A 15,011-nucleotide genomic window follows, 5' to 3' on the forward strand; every position below is an offset into this window, starting at 1 on the left:
CCTTAGCACTTCTTGCTGTAATGATTTTGGGACCACCAGGGATGCCATGCCTCATGTTGTCTTTTCTTTTATGAGAGGATCAACACGTAACAATCCCTGCTTGTCAATCCGAAATAGAGTTCGGTTCAACCAATAGTATTTAGCTGCGGGACTGGCCAAGAAGAGACTTGATTCACTCGGCTCCTCAGTAGTTTGAATCCAATCTATTATAATGGTTAAGTCTGGATCAGATCTCTGCTGATTGCATATTTCCTCGGATGAATACCCAAATTGTTCTTTCTGCCTGTCATCAGTCACAACAAGTCTTACGGCCACTGGGGTGGTGTTCAGTTGGAAACCCGAATCCCCATTGGATTGTATTTCAAGACAGGAGACCGGCAGGCCACAATCATCAGGTGAGTCATCATCGGAGAGGCAATCCCGCCCAACATGGGCCAGAGGAATGGTGTCATCCACATCCCTGAAGAACCTACTCCAATTTTCATGAGCCCGAGTGCAATATTTGCATCCAAACTTTTCAACATTACTCCTGGTTTGTAGTTGTGGCATTGGCCTCCTTGTGGAATACATGATAGACCGTCCGCATTGGCGTGCAGTTTTCCCAGGCGATGTTTCACCATCATGTCATATTGGCTCAATTCTTCCAGCCACCTGGCCAATTGGCCATTTGGATTCCTGAAGTTTAACAGCCATTGGAGACTGCTGTGATCAGTCCTAACAGTAAAACGCCGTCCCAGCAGATAGTGTTGAAACTGCCTTGTAAATCTAATTACTGCTAATAGTTCTTTTCTGGTTGTGCAGTATCGTTTCTGCTCGGCGGTCAGGCCAAAACTGCCAAAACAAACTACTCTCTCTTCTCCATTTTGAACTTAGATCAGTTCTGCTCCTATGGCTTCGTCCGAAGCATCTGTATCCAGGATGAAGGGGTCCTCCTTGGTAGGTAATGCCAGCACAGGTGTATGGGTTAGAGCATGCCGCAAGGACGAGAAAGATTGCTCCTGCTCATCATTCCATTGGAATGCCTTCTTACCCGTTATTCGATACAACGGGACTGCCATAGAAGCATAGTCCCCGATAAACATCCTGTGGTAGTTGGCAAAGTCAAGGAACCTTTCAACATCCTTGGTACAGGTGGGGCGGGGCCAGGTTAGTACCACTTTGAGGCCATCGTTGTTGGCCTCAAGGCCATCTTGGCTAACTACGCGACGGAGAAACTCAACCCTCTGCTGAAACAGTTCACATTTGCGAGGTTTCAATTTGAGTTGATAACTTCGGAATCTCTCGAAGATGGATCGGAGGTTAGTCAGATGGTCTTCAATATTGGTACCCATCACCAAAATATCGTCCAAGAATGCCAGTGCAATATCCCAGGTCAATCCTCGCAACACGAGGTTCATTACACGTGAATATGTTGCTGGAGCATTACAGAGTCCAAATCCCATTCGAATATGTTTGAATAGACCATACTTGGTGATGAAAGATTTTTTTCGCGATCCTTTGGAGAAATTTTCACTTGCCAATAAGCTGAGTTTGCATCTAGCTTAGAGTACCAGAGATTACTGGCGAGCGTATCAAGACAATCTTCCACCAGGGTCAACAGAAATACGTCTTTTTTCGTGACGTCATTCAGACCGCGATAATCTATGCACCAACGTACTGTGTTATCATGTTTGCGTATTAACACAGGGGGTGCAGCCCATTCTGATACAGAAGGTTGAATGACTCCGGCATCTAACATTTTCTTGAGATGTGTCTCTTCCTCCTTCTTGAATCCAAGTGGTGTTCTTCGCATACGCTGTATAATTGGTTTAGTGTTTCCAGTATCAATGGAATGTCCAAGTTCAGTAAAGTTCCCCAAATCCAAGTTATCTTTGGCAAATACGTCTTGATAGTCCGTTAGTAGTTGTGCCAGTTGATGCACTTCATGACCTTGCAGTAACTCTGATGATCTTTCAAACAGACTTGTCAGGTGAGCAGGGATGTTGGGTTGATTACAACAGCCGCAGATTGTTCCGAGGGGGATTCGACATGATGTATTTCCATGGCAACCCCTAAGACTTGACGAGGCTGTAGCACCACTTGGTGATCCGAAGGATTGACAAGGCACACAATGGGTACGCTTCCTCCAGTTTGATAAGTCCTGGGCATCCGAAGATCATTACTTGTTAGGCGTGGCTCTATAATGAAATCTGAGAGTTGCTTTGATATTGGACACTCAAGTTGCTGTACCGAATTCGGCGGAATGATGGTCTTCTTCCATACCGAGATTCTGGATACTTGCGGTACCTTTAGAGAACGGCATAGAGTCATTTCAATGGTATCCGATCCAATCTGCAGTAACTGTTAAGTCAAGTCAAGATGTGCCCCTTGGGGAACTAAAAAGTCAAGTCCCAGAAGAACATCATCTTGGATTGGGCCCACTACTACAGGAATCGAAAAGGTTTTACACCCTAGTTGTAACTGGAGTGGTTGTGTTACAAATGAGGACATATGTAAGTCCCTGACGGCAGTTCTCAACTTGATGTCCTGCTTCTTCTCAGGCTTCTGTGAGTTTGTTGTAAAAAGTGTCCGAAATAATGGTAACCTCAGCCACCGTATCCACCACTGCAGTTGTGTGCTGGTCTTGGATTTGGACTGGTACCAGAAACATGGATCCACTTTTTAATTGCCTAACTGTGATTTCTGGAATTGACAGATTGTCATCATCTGAAGTACTGGTTGACTCAAGAACTGTAGGCTGAGTGTAGGCTGTCAGAGATGGATGATGTCCATTGGGTGGCGACAATGGAGGGGGTGGTGACAAAGGAAGTTTAGGGGGGTGGCCTTCTTCAGTTTGGATCGAGGTTAGGCCTCTGTGCTCGATCCGGAAGTGTTTAAAGCCTCCTTAGGGTCTTGTCTGGCTTTGCTTTACCTCCCCTGCTTTTCATGAGCACTGAACATGACTTTCTTCTCTCCATATCCACCTTCACTGTAATTGTTTTGACAATCCCTTCGGAAATGACCTGTTTTCCCACATTTAAAGCACTCCCCGATCCAGTTGGTGATGATGAGGGGCTTCTAAATCGTCGACTCACGATAGCCATCAGCTTTTTGATATCTTCTGACATCTCCTCAACCCGAGCTTCCAGGCGGGTCAAACGTTCCACCACATTTGACCTTACAGGTTGTGATGGAGTTTGCCGCTTATCCTGTGAAGGGGTATAATATGACCGAGGTGTCATTTGGGCACCTCAGTGTTCTTCCTCAGAATCATTGGCCAAGTGCGATTGCCTCACATCACGTCGAATGACTGGTCTACCATAGACTGCCTGGGTATTCTGGAAGTACTAAGTCCCAGTTTGGAAACATAGTGGGCAGCTTCTTTGTTTGCGCATCCTTGGCAGAATCTCCGCACCACTTGTTGTTCCACAAAGTCCTCAGGTAGATCTGTAAAGGCAGCCATCGCTACTTGGAGTACACGCTCCGCCCATTCTTCCAATGACTCGTCTGAGCTCTGACGAAGATTCGGAAACTGCAGTTGGGCAGTCTCAGCTGGAGACCGTTTCCCAAACTGCCTTTCAAGTTTCTTTACCATTCCTTGGAAGGAGATGAATTCATCTCTCACTAGTAATAAGGCGAAGAAGTCGGCTGCTTTCCCTGCAAGGCAGTAACACAGCTTGTCTAGTTTCTCCTCCTCATTCCAGGCCTGAGATCGGGCGAAGCGCTGAAATTTCATGTAGAAGGAGGACCATCTTGCACTACCATCATATGATAACATCCGTGGAAGTGGAGCTGTTGGTTTTTCAACAACTGCTTTACGTCTCCTCGGAATGAGCTGTGGACGTACCTCATCTGAGTCACTATCCGAAGAGTTACCTAATGGCTCTCTCCAGGCGGCTGGTTGATGATGAGGAGCCCTCCTGATTCTTTCTGTCCTATCCTTACACATCCTTTGCCTATCTCTGTGGGCATGTGCCAGATCTTCTTTATAAAATCCAGATTGATCCCATCGTGGCTGGAGTTCCCCGCAATTGGCTGGTATGCGGGCCCCAGGTTGTGTAGCATCCACCCGGCATTGGTTAGGATCCCGTACAGAATAATAATCCATAGGGTCTTGTTCTTCATGCATCTGGGACCAACGAGGACGGGAACATTGACGGCTACCAAATGAATGGCCATACATATCCACATATTCTAGGTAATCCCTTTGGGCATGATTAACCCTAGTGTACCCCTCGGCATATGTGGACAAACCATGTTCTGTCCCATCTTTCTGCCTTATGTCCTCTCTAGGCCCAACAGGGGTGCTTGAGGTTGGAGGCCAAATGGGGACACCCCCATTCTGCTTGAGCAGAAGTGTATCCTCCTCCTCTGAGTCTAGGTATCCCCTGTACTGCAAAGCCTTCTCTCCCGGACTGTCATCTTGAGCAGGCTTGGGATAACGAGACCTGGATGGAGTGGTCCGTTGGGTGGATGGGGTTTCACGCGTATCATTCCCCTGGGCTGAGTTAATTAGGATTGGTTGAGGGGCAATAGACTTAGTTTGGCCTGTCCTCCTCCATTCCCTATGCCCAGGGGTTAGAGCTTGTCTCTGGTGGACATTCCCCTCAGCACCTTGGAGGACCCGAGGGTCAATCTCCTCAGTATTGGGCTTTGTCCTAGAACTCCGCCGTAACACTTCCGTACCCTGTACCTCAGAATGAGGGTTAGGCATGGGTGCCTTAGCGAGATGCCTGGATCCAGGATCCTTAGGGCTACTGGCTTCCAGGTTGGCAAGAACCTCAGAGAAAACCTCCATCTCCCTGCTGAGATCGTGAGTGGCCGCCTGCCTCCGGCCATAGAGAGCACTATGACTTGGTGGAGTAAGTCCTCTATGCCTGGCCTGCAAGTTGATCTCCGCTTGTTCCAGTTGTTTTAGGTTTGAGTTGATAGCATCCATATCAGGGCTAGGAACTGCTTGATGGAACATTTTAGCTTGCGACAATCCACTCGAGGTACTTTCCGTAGCTGGAGTAAATTGTCCAAATGCTGATTTAGGTGTTTTGGTTTTGGATGGTGCAGCTTGCCTAGAAGCAGGTTGCCCCACCATCCCGGGAGACCAAGAGCCTGCAGTTTGAGTACCAGTGGCAAAGGATATGGTGCTTAGAGCCTGTTCAGGGTTTCTGATAGAGGGGAGATTACGAATATCCTCCTCCGTCAGTACGCCTAAGGTTTCTCGGAGCTGAACAATCTTCCGGGCCAGTTTCATCCCTATTCCCGGAATAAGCCTGAGTTCTTCCTCAGAGCACAGATTAATGTAAACTAGCGGCATGATTGGATTATCTGAAATAATCCAAAAACCCGTCTTAAATAATTAATTAGAAAGTACAAGTTATAAAAACCTCATGTTTGGAACGAATACAATTGGGAAAGGAACAAAAGTGTCCGGGCCTTCCCTAAAGTATTCTTGCTCTTGTACTACAACCTAAGGTAAGACAAAGCTGACCTTTCGGTACCTACATGGTAGCTGTATAACTTTAAACTAACTTAAGTAAAGAGATGTCAATATTATGGATATGACAAATCATGTACATGTCAAAGGATAGATGAATGGAAGCTGCAACCTCCATGGCGGATTACACCTGGGCTAGAGAGACCATGGCGGCAGAGAAAACCCAAGATATACCATCAACCATACCCCCCACTAGCAGAGAACTGTGGCAGTGGCAGCCGAAAGCGAAGCCCATCATCTGAAGAAGGATAGAGCGCCAGTTGATCGTGAAGAATGCTCCACGTTGCCGAATATACTGACTGCTGACCAGTAGAATGATGCCGTTCGTATGAAGGACAGAGCATAAAAGTGGACGCATATTGTCAGCAACCGGACTTACAGGCTTCACAAACCAGAACCAAGTGAACGATATATCGTCCCCCAGAGGACCGACTTCTCAGCTGCTAAGCATTAGCTACCCTTACCTAACACTACCAGACTTACAGATGAACACACAACACTGCAGGCAAGATATCCGAACTGCACCAGCAGTGAACAAAGCAGATGGCATACCCCAAAATAATCTGTACGGTCAGCGGTTGTCGCAAACTGAAATGAAACCCGGCCATACTAGGGTGAAATACTTGCACCATCTAACGTTTGACCTACATGTATGCTAATATAACACAATCACATTTCATGCATGGCATAAACATGACCATAAAAATGACAAATAAATAATATTCTCAACAACTGCAAAAGCTACCACACTTACCAAATTGATATAAATAATAAACAAATGTAATAAACACAACAGGTCTAGGTGACAGTTGACCGCTGTCAGTCAGTCTTATCAAGAGTGAGTGAGCGCAGAAGTGTCAACCTAACACCTTCTATAAATAATTGAAAAACCTAATATACATAAATATAACCCCAGGCTTAGGTGACAGTTGACCGCTGTCAGTCATGCGAATGACCGAGTGCAGAAGTGTCATCCTAAAACCTTGTATAAACAATTATGCACAGTGAATACATACCTGCAAACCCCTGCATTGATGAAAATACCTGCAGAATACTTACCCACTATTTAATGTGCATTAATGTGAATACATAATATATATACATATAATAATAGTGTAAAGGGATAAATGATGGTAACACTACACATATATAAATATGCTGACAGAATTTATATTAAAAACAAAACACGCAAAGCCATGGGAGTTGTTAAAGCGTTACCATGCACCCAGTGACAGTGATTGACAGCTAGGTACAAGCAACACTGCAATCAACACCATGAAATTTACACGTAATACGCCGGGTGAAAAGAATGCAGCTTCCAGCGGTTGACATGATCAAAACACATGGATAGTGGATACATCAACACCCTTTGATATTACTGTGCATTTAACATTACGAGTATGTTTTTACGGCCGAAAAGTGATTAATATAAAAACTAAAGAGCATTGGGGTATTACTCTAATAGCCAATGAAAAGGCTCAAAACGCTCCATAGTTTTGCTCTATATAAGGACATCACCTGACCCGTTCATCAGTCCTTTCCAATTGTCGTGTGACATATTTACTTTTGTCACAAATATCACAAATAGGCTTAATCCTGTTCACAGCGCTATTGTTGTGAAAGCCTAGTGATAGGGAAAATTAAGGCGCTTACCTTACAGCGTAAGCTTGATGAAGGGGAGATCGAGAACGTAAGCTTCTGTGGGTCTAGTCTGTTCAGTCGGCTGTCTTGTCTCAATCTCTCGATTGTCACCTGTCAGATTTGGCGGGTAAGTTGATCACGTGCCTCGATCACACCCGGAAACATACGAGTAACATCGGGTGGCCAATCCGATGTAACCCAATGTACGAGTGTGGAAGCACCAATCACTACATTATATATGTTCTAATATTTACAAAGATAGTAACGTTGGAAAAAATAACAAAATGCGATATCTTTGACAACACCAGACGAAGTTGAAACAGCTCTGTAAATATTATTGAAATATATTATTCTCAATCGGAAATGATTTCATGACTATTTCGTACCCAATCTAATCCAATACGTACCCTTAGTTTAAACCATAACTCCCCGCGGTAGTTAATAATTCCTAAATATACACAAATAAATAACCGATTATGCCATTATCAATCCCTTTTAAATAACAAAAAACACAATCCCATGGGCACTGATTGGTTATCGAAAACTGAACTCGCGATGTTACCCACAACAGCTAAAAGCTCCGTACACTGATCAGTAGGAGTCAGCATGGAATTATTATATCATGTACACGGAATGCTTTGGGTTTTAGAAGCCTCGTTCTCAATTGTTCAGTTTCGTTGATCTTTTTTACCGTTAAATTGCCACAAGCGAAAACGAAGTTTACCTTTTCAGTTGAGTTTGCTTGTTATTTTTAGACATACGCGAGAATAGAAATGAAACCGTGCTTGCGTTGGTCGTAGTAGAGTAGGCGATCTACTAGTCCAAATAATCACAAGCAGCTGTGGGGGTGAGGCTGATGACGTTTATTTAAATACGGTAGGTACGAATGTACGTACGTACTTCAACCTGATCCAATGAAAGTACAACATAAGCAAATAAAACACAAAGCTAATAAATATATACAACCTGTTATACATGTAGTTACTCTTTGAATTTCTAAAATAGAGATATCACTTTCATTAAATAAATAGCACTTACTTTATATCATGTAGTACTGTACGAATCTGTACAATACATCACACGTATCCGTACAAAAAACATCAATGCATCAACACACAGACATAAAATATATTGATATGATAATAAAGTGGAATATAGAATATTTATACACCATCTGAGATGACATTACATACCAGATATGTGAAACCTGAACTGGTAATATCGGTAACAATGATAACAAGGCGAACGTTCCCACTGACAAACCTGCATAATAAAGAAATACATTTGCAGAATACTATATATAAAGTGATATCCTATGGTAATAGAGTATTTAAATATATAATAAATACAACATCTTAAAATAAATAATCAACTAACCTTAGGTATGAATATATGCCTTCACATGTCCAAATACTCACATGATAAAAAACAAAAGCAGAAATAAATCTCTCCGAGTATAGGATCTTTCCTTGTGAGATGAAAGTAGCAACTGATTTGTAAAATTTAACATCTAAACATTGCTGTAGCTGTGGCCAGCTTGGCCTATCAACAAGACAATAGACTGGGGCGGGGCGCGCTGGGTCAAAGAGTGCTGTAAGTCAAAAGCATGCAGTGTGACAATTTGTGGACGTTAGACTGAGAGTAAGCTTACTTAATGTTACAGAGCTATGGAATGAATGTTTAAGGTATAAAATACTAAGGTATAAAACATTAACTAATATTATAACTAATAATATATTCTTAAAATGTACATATCGTAATAAACTAATTAGTTAAAATGGCAACAAGGTCTTATAACCTTACTACTAACTAATAAATCTGAACTAAAAGTTATGTACATATGTATAAAGACTTGAGCCTGCCACAGAAACAATTAGTATACATTTACAAATACTACAGTCAGTATTTTGTTAGGTAGTCATGTGGTCACTCGTTGTCCGGTGACCTCCAACGGTCAGAACTAGCTAAGATCGACACTGTTTTGCGTATGCTAGTTATAGTATGCTATAATTGCAAGCAATCAGAGTGACATATTCCTATTCGGCTTCGGTCATGAAGTTAGTGAACGTGGTGTTTCTAAATGAACAATGGTTGTTTTTTCTCGGGTACTGTTTGAACATTATAACAAGACATTAATTACACTTACCTCAATATATTCGAGGAAAACAGTAATCCGATGATCGAGCTTGTGCTTGTGTCTTGTCGTCTGCTCGTGGAGAGGCGCAAAAAACGCAGCACCCTCTATGAGAAGCTGTCAATTATGAGTAGGGGGGGGGGGGGGGGGGGGGGGGGGGGGAGGGGGTACTCAGCTATTATAGGCTTGAAAACTGAATCGAGTCTTGAATATTTATAAGTTCTTGGAAAACTCACTGCCAGAATTCATCAGTGTACGTATGGCCATAGGCACTAGATATCTCTTTATAAGTTTCCCCGCCCTCAAAGACATATTCCCGGAAATGAGAAGTATCTCCCCAACAGAAGCAATCTGTGGTGTGTTCCATGTATTACCACAGAATGTCCAGGGAGCTGTATAGGTACTAGAGAGCCCAGGCAAACACCGTACTCAAGTATGGCACGATGAGGCAAATGAGGGTCAGAGTGCCATAACCTATCAAAAAGAAATTTCAGTTCAGTGTGTTTTTGCTCTGAAACATTCCAAAATGTCATGTTCGTTATCATCTGTTTAGGTTTTATATGTCCATTATTCATGTATTATTCTTAAATACAAGGAATCTTAACTGATCAAATTGGGATCTGGTGGTCGGGCGCATTGAATTTGCAGATTGTGTGTCATCATTCTCCGAAGGCGTGTCATGTTGATCTGAAATAATGGAGTGCATTACAACCCCAAAATTTATCAGCGCGTCATCGGTAATCGGTAATCGTAGATTTGAATGAGGTGACATTGTTCGGGCAACATTTCATTGATTTGTCCTCGTTTGCATTGCTGAAATTAGCTGTCATGGGTGGACACATCGACCACTCCTATATTAGTCCTCGAGCAGAAAATGACCAAGTTCAACTTTAGTCTGCACCCGAGAAAAATAGGTTCACAAGCATACAAAATCTTCATCCGTGTTCTTCTTCGATCAAACTATTGCATGTTGGAATAAACATAGATGTGGAGTCATCAAATTTTGTACTGATCGTGTTCAGTTTAAGTCTGCTGTTTAACTCAATCTCACCTCAACCATTCCTTTAGCAGACAGTGAACATTCCTAAGATGCCCAGGCCACTTGGTAAACCCGGTTAGAATAGGTCCCTCATTGATAATAACCAATGGGCCAAAGGGAGGCAGGGGGTAATTACAGGTAATAGCAATGGAAAAATGGAAGGTGGCACAGACAATAAAATCAAAGCAACCGGTGAAGTGTTACATACCAATTTCCTTGCCTTCTTCAAACTTTGATGCTCATAGTTGCTGTAGATTCATGTTTAGAATAGTTCCTCAGCAAACTGTGCTGGTCGTTAGAGGCGACCAAATGTATCAAACACGGTCACTTAGTGACTTTACAGGGGGCACGGGTGGCCCAGTCGTCTGAGGTTCCGCAATTCGCTGTCCAGAAACGTATGATTGTGGGTTCGAATCTCGGGTCGCCCGGATTATTTTTCTAGGTTTGTCAGCAACATACCCGTGCTCGTTGGTTTCACCGAAGTGGTAAACGTCTAAGACCTGCATCACTTGGGGCTTTCCTCCAACATTAAGCTCACACGCCTTAATATGACTGGAATAATGTTAAAAGCGGCGTTAAACACAACTCTCTCACTCACCAGCGACTTTACAGGTCGCCGTCACTTAGCTGGAAAAGAATTGAGTGCAACAGACAGAATATATGCAAAAATTAGAACAGCAACACACTTACATACTTGAGGTCACACATGATAAATATTATTTTGTAAATGCAAGTCACCCATTGTTGACAAACATATGTGACTATATATTATTCTTTTTAACATAACACACTTACATACTTGAGGTCATACATGATACATAATACTTTGAGACTACGAATAAAGATCGGGGAGAATATGGGGTTGGAAGTCATCATCAAGGGTTAATTATAAGTTACTCAACACTAGGCAACTAAATCAGCCATAGGATGCTGGGACACAGTCGTCGAAAACTAAAGCGCACAAGCACAGAGTTTTGTAAGAACATGAACGTTCATATCGTTCAGGTGTTTGGAAACAATATTTTAGATTTCAAGATCTGATTTACTGGATTCGATATGATGTTAGGGGAGTGAACATCAGTGTAAACTCTCAATGAAGGATTCCAATTTATGATGACGATTACTGGAAAGGAATTTATGGCTTTTCTTCGCCAGATACGATATATAGCATATAATTTATGCATTTATTGACTATTTATCACATGGCTTGCAAACCATTTATCTTCGATCAGTGAATCAATACTACACGAAGGTAGTGTGATTATTTACATATTAGTGTATAACATCGAGCAACTTTTGAACTAGATTTGTATGAAGCTCTTTGACATCATCGTAGAATGACCATGCTCAATAGTTCATATAACTAATAAGTTGTGAAATGTAGACATCAAAGATGGATCTGCTGGGAAATTGCTCGACATCAAGGTAAAGTCATCCCGATCTTATACAACCTTGTGGATAGTTGTTTTGTAACAGATAAACCGATGCATATTCACTGTATGCATGATCATGTATGCATATATCAACTCCCACTGGTATTTCCCGCATTGGACATAATTTGTATGTATGCCACATAGTGACTTTATTCATGTAGCTCTGTGACTGGACAACATACATGTCATGAAATGAACTTCTGGGCCCACCTACACAGAACAATCCTAGTTACAATCGATCTTAGGCGCTTACAGTTGACAAGCATAGTCGCCTCTTACGGTAAGCAGATATATTTCTGTTGATTATATTTATTACTTCATGTAATTTATTTAAAGATTTGCTTGAAACGTCTGTTTTGTGGCTCTTTGATATGCTCGATATGGACCCGTTGTCGAAGCATGTGTCCCAGAATTTTTGTTTGCAATAACATTGCGGGAAAAAGCTTATTGTCATTGTCCAACACAGACGTTTCTTACGTAACATTATCACATGTAGAGCCATAATCAATTATCCCCTGGGTGAAAACGTCTTTTTCACTTTGCATGTCCTTTCCATCTGGTATTCCGACAGCACCTGTATGAACAGCCGGAAGTTGGATGCACCTGCTTGTTGGTCTTGGCTAGTGAATACGCGAACACATTGTTTTCATATGGCTGGAAATGTACAATATCACTAAAGTAATTTGGTTTCATGTTCATCGTCGTCTTCAATCCGAGGTAATTCCGCCGTCGACATCTGCATAACTTTCTATACTAAATGGATCGGGTGGTCAGGCTCGGTGACTTGGTTGATTGCATGTCAGCCTTTCCCAGTTCCGGTTATCGATGCTTATTATGTCAATCACTAGACTGTTTGGTCCAGACTGGTGATGGTGTTATTATTACTCTATATTATTTTTTTATTTTCCAAATTAAATACTGCTGTAGTATGAAGTCGAAAAGGGCTTGTGGAAAGAGTACATGTGTTTTACGGCAATCAGCAATGCAAATTACGCTGCATGTAACAACACACTTATTTACTTCTGATTTTGTTACTCAATGATGCAGTTCATCTACTTGTTCGTGTAGATTATTGAAAATTTATGCATACTACTCAGCATATTATGCCATGACAGATTATCTGTAGTAATGTGAAAGAATCGCGGGTGTTTCTTCATTGTTTTGAGTAGTAGAGATAGTGAGTGAGTTAGGTTCTACGCCGCTTTTCACATTATTCCAGTCATATCACGGCGTGTCAGCTTAATGTGGGGGGAAAGCCCGAAGTGATGCAGGTCTCAGACGTTTATCACTTCAGTGAAACCCACGAGCACGGGTGCTGACAAACCTAGAAACATAATCGGGGCGAACCGGGATTCGAACCCACAATCATAGGTTTCTGGCGTGCCCAAGGGACGCAACTCTGCACAGCGAATCGCGTCGACTTAGACAACTTGGCCATCCGTGCCTCCTAGTAGAGATAGTGTTTGCATAGTTGTTGTTGAAACAACTCGCGTGACTCATTATTCTAAACACACCTTGCACGAAGTATGATTGATGTGACGGATCTTCTACACGTATAACCTTGTGTAAAGGGCTTCACTTTGAGCACCGTGTTTTGTTTAAATGTGATGAACTGTGACACTATAAAGTGGTATTTAGGTAGATATAATACTAGTCAATAGCTGTAAACACATTTGAAGATATATCTGTGAGGTTTAAGTTGATTTTGATAGCCCGGGCCAAGTCGGGGCAAACACATACGTAACACTTCTGATAGAGACTATGTTGCGAATGTAGAGGGAAAAACTGAGCTTCACTTTGAGCACCGTGTTTGCTTTAAATACTGAGATCTGTGACACTAAAGTGGTATATAGGTAGATATAATACTAGTCTTTAGATGTAAAGTATGTTTAGTAACTTTAGAAGTGTTTTGACACTTATTAACACGTGTCGGCCCTGTGACATTCGCAAATATCCAATTCCAGAAAACATCCTGTGTTGGTTTAACATGAATTAGTAAATGTTAATTAGGGATGCCCAACACGTTAAACCATAAATCACACCTCAATGTCAAACCACTGCCCGCACAGACACACTCACACAACAGGCAAACAAACACATAAACATCGACACAGCTAAACTACAAACATAAAAAAACCCTAACATTAACAACTCAACCAACCCCGCCCAAAAAGCAAATAATCTCGCCAACCACTTTTCGGTGGTTAGCAGTAACACCAACTTCAGCCAAAAATTCCAAGATAAACTTAAAACAGAAAACAAACCCACAAAAGAACCAAGCAATAACAATCTAGAAATAAACCAACCCTACACAATGGAGGAGCTCCTCTACGTAATCCAAAACAGGAAAAAGGGCACAGCCCCAGGATTAGACCAAACTTCTTACCAAATAATTAAAAAAACTCCCCCTAAAACTACTCCAGGCACTACTCAAACTATACAATCTCATCTACCTAAACGGACAGGTTCCTACTCCTGGAAACAGGCCCTAGTCATACCAATCCATAAACCTAATAAACCAGCTAATCAAGCTAACTCATATAGACCAATATCTCTAACTTCAAACTTATGTAAAGTAATGGAATCAATGGCTAAAAATAGATTACAACATTACCTAACCCAAAATAACATCATAAACCCAGATCAAAGCGGTTTTACTCCTGGCCGCTCAACCATAGATAACGTCGCCCGACTAGAGCAAGATATTAAGACAGGACAACTAAATAAACAATATACCACAGGCATCTTCTTCTCTAAAGCTTTCGACATGGTATGGCACGACGGGCTAATACAAAAACTTAAAAAAATAGGACTCAAAGGTCAGATAATAAACTACATCCAGGACTTCCTAAACAATCGTAAAATAACCGTGGGTATAGACCAAACACTATCGGACCAATGTCCCCTAGAAAATGGCACTCCCCAGGGCAGTATCCTCAGCCCCACCCTCTTCAATATAATGCTAAACGATCTATTCGAGGGCCTATAACCTAAAGTAAACACATCAAAATTCGCGGATGATGGAGCCCTCTGGATCCGCACTAAAAGCATGAAAATGGCCCAAAAACTTACTCCAAAAATCTCTTAATAAAATACAACAATGGGCTGACAAATGGGGCTTCTCCCTTATCTCAGAAAAAAACAACAGGAATAGTATTCAAACATAAAAACATGAAACCCGCCTCCCCAATCCTCAGGCTAAACAACCAAACAATCAAATTTAAAAAACAAACCAAATTCTTAGGACTTATTTTCGATGAACATCTCGCCTGGGATGCTCACATCCAAAACCTA

This window comes from Haliotis rufescens, unplaced genomic scaffold (genome assembly GCF_023055435.1).
Source record: "Haliotis rufescens isolate VD_foot unplaced genomic scaffold, xgHalRufe1.0.p SCAF_17, whole genome shotgun sequence".
NCBI lineage: Eukaryota > Metazoa > Mollusca > Gastropoda > Lepetellida > Haliotidae > Haliotis > Haliotis rufescens.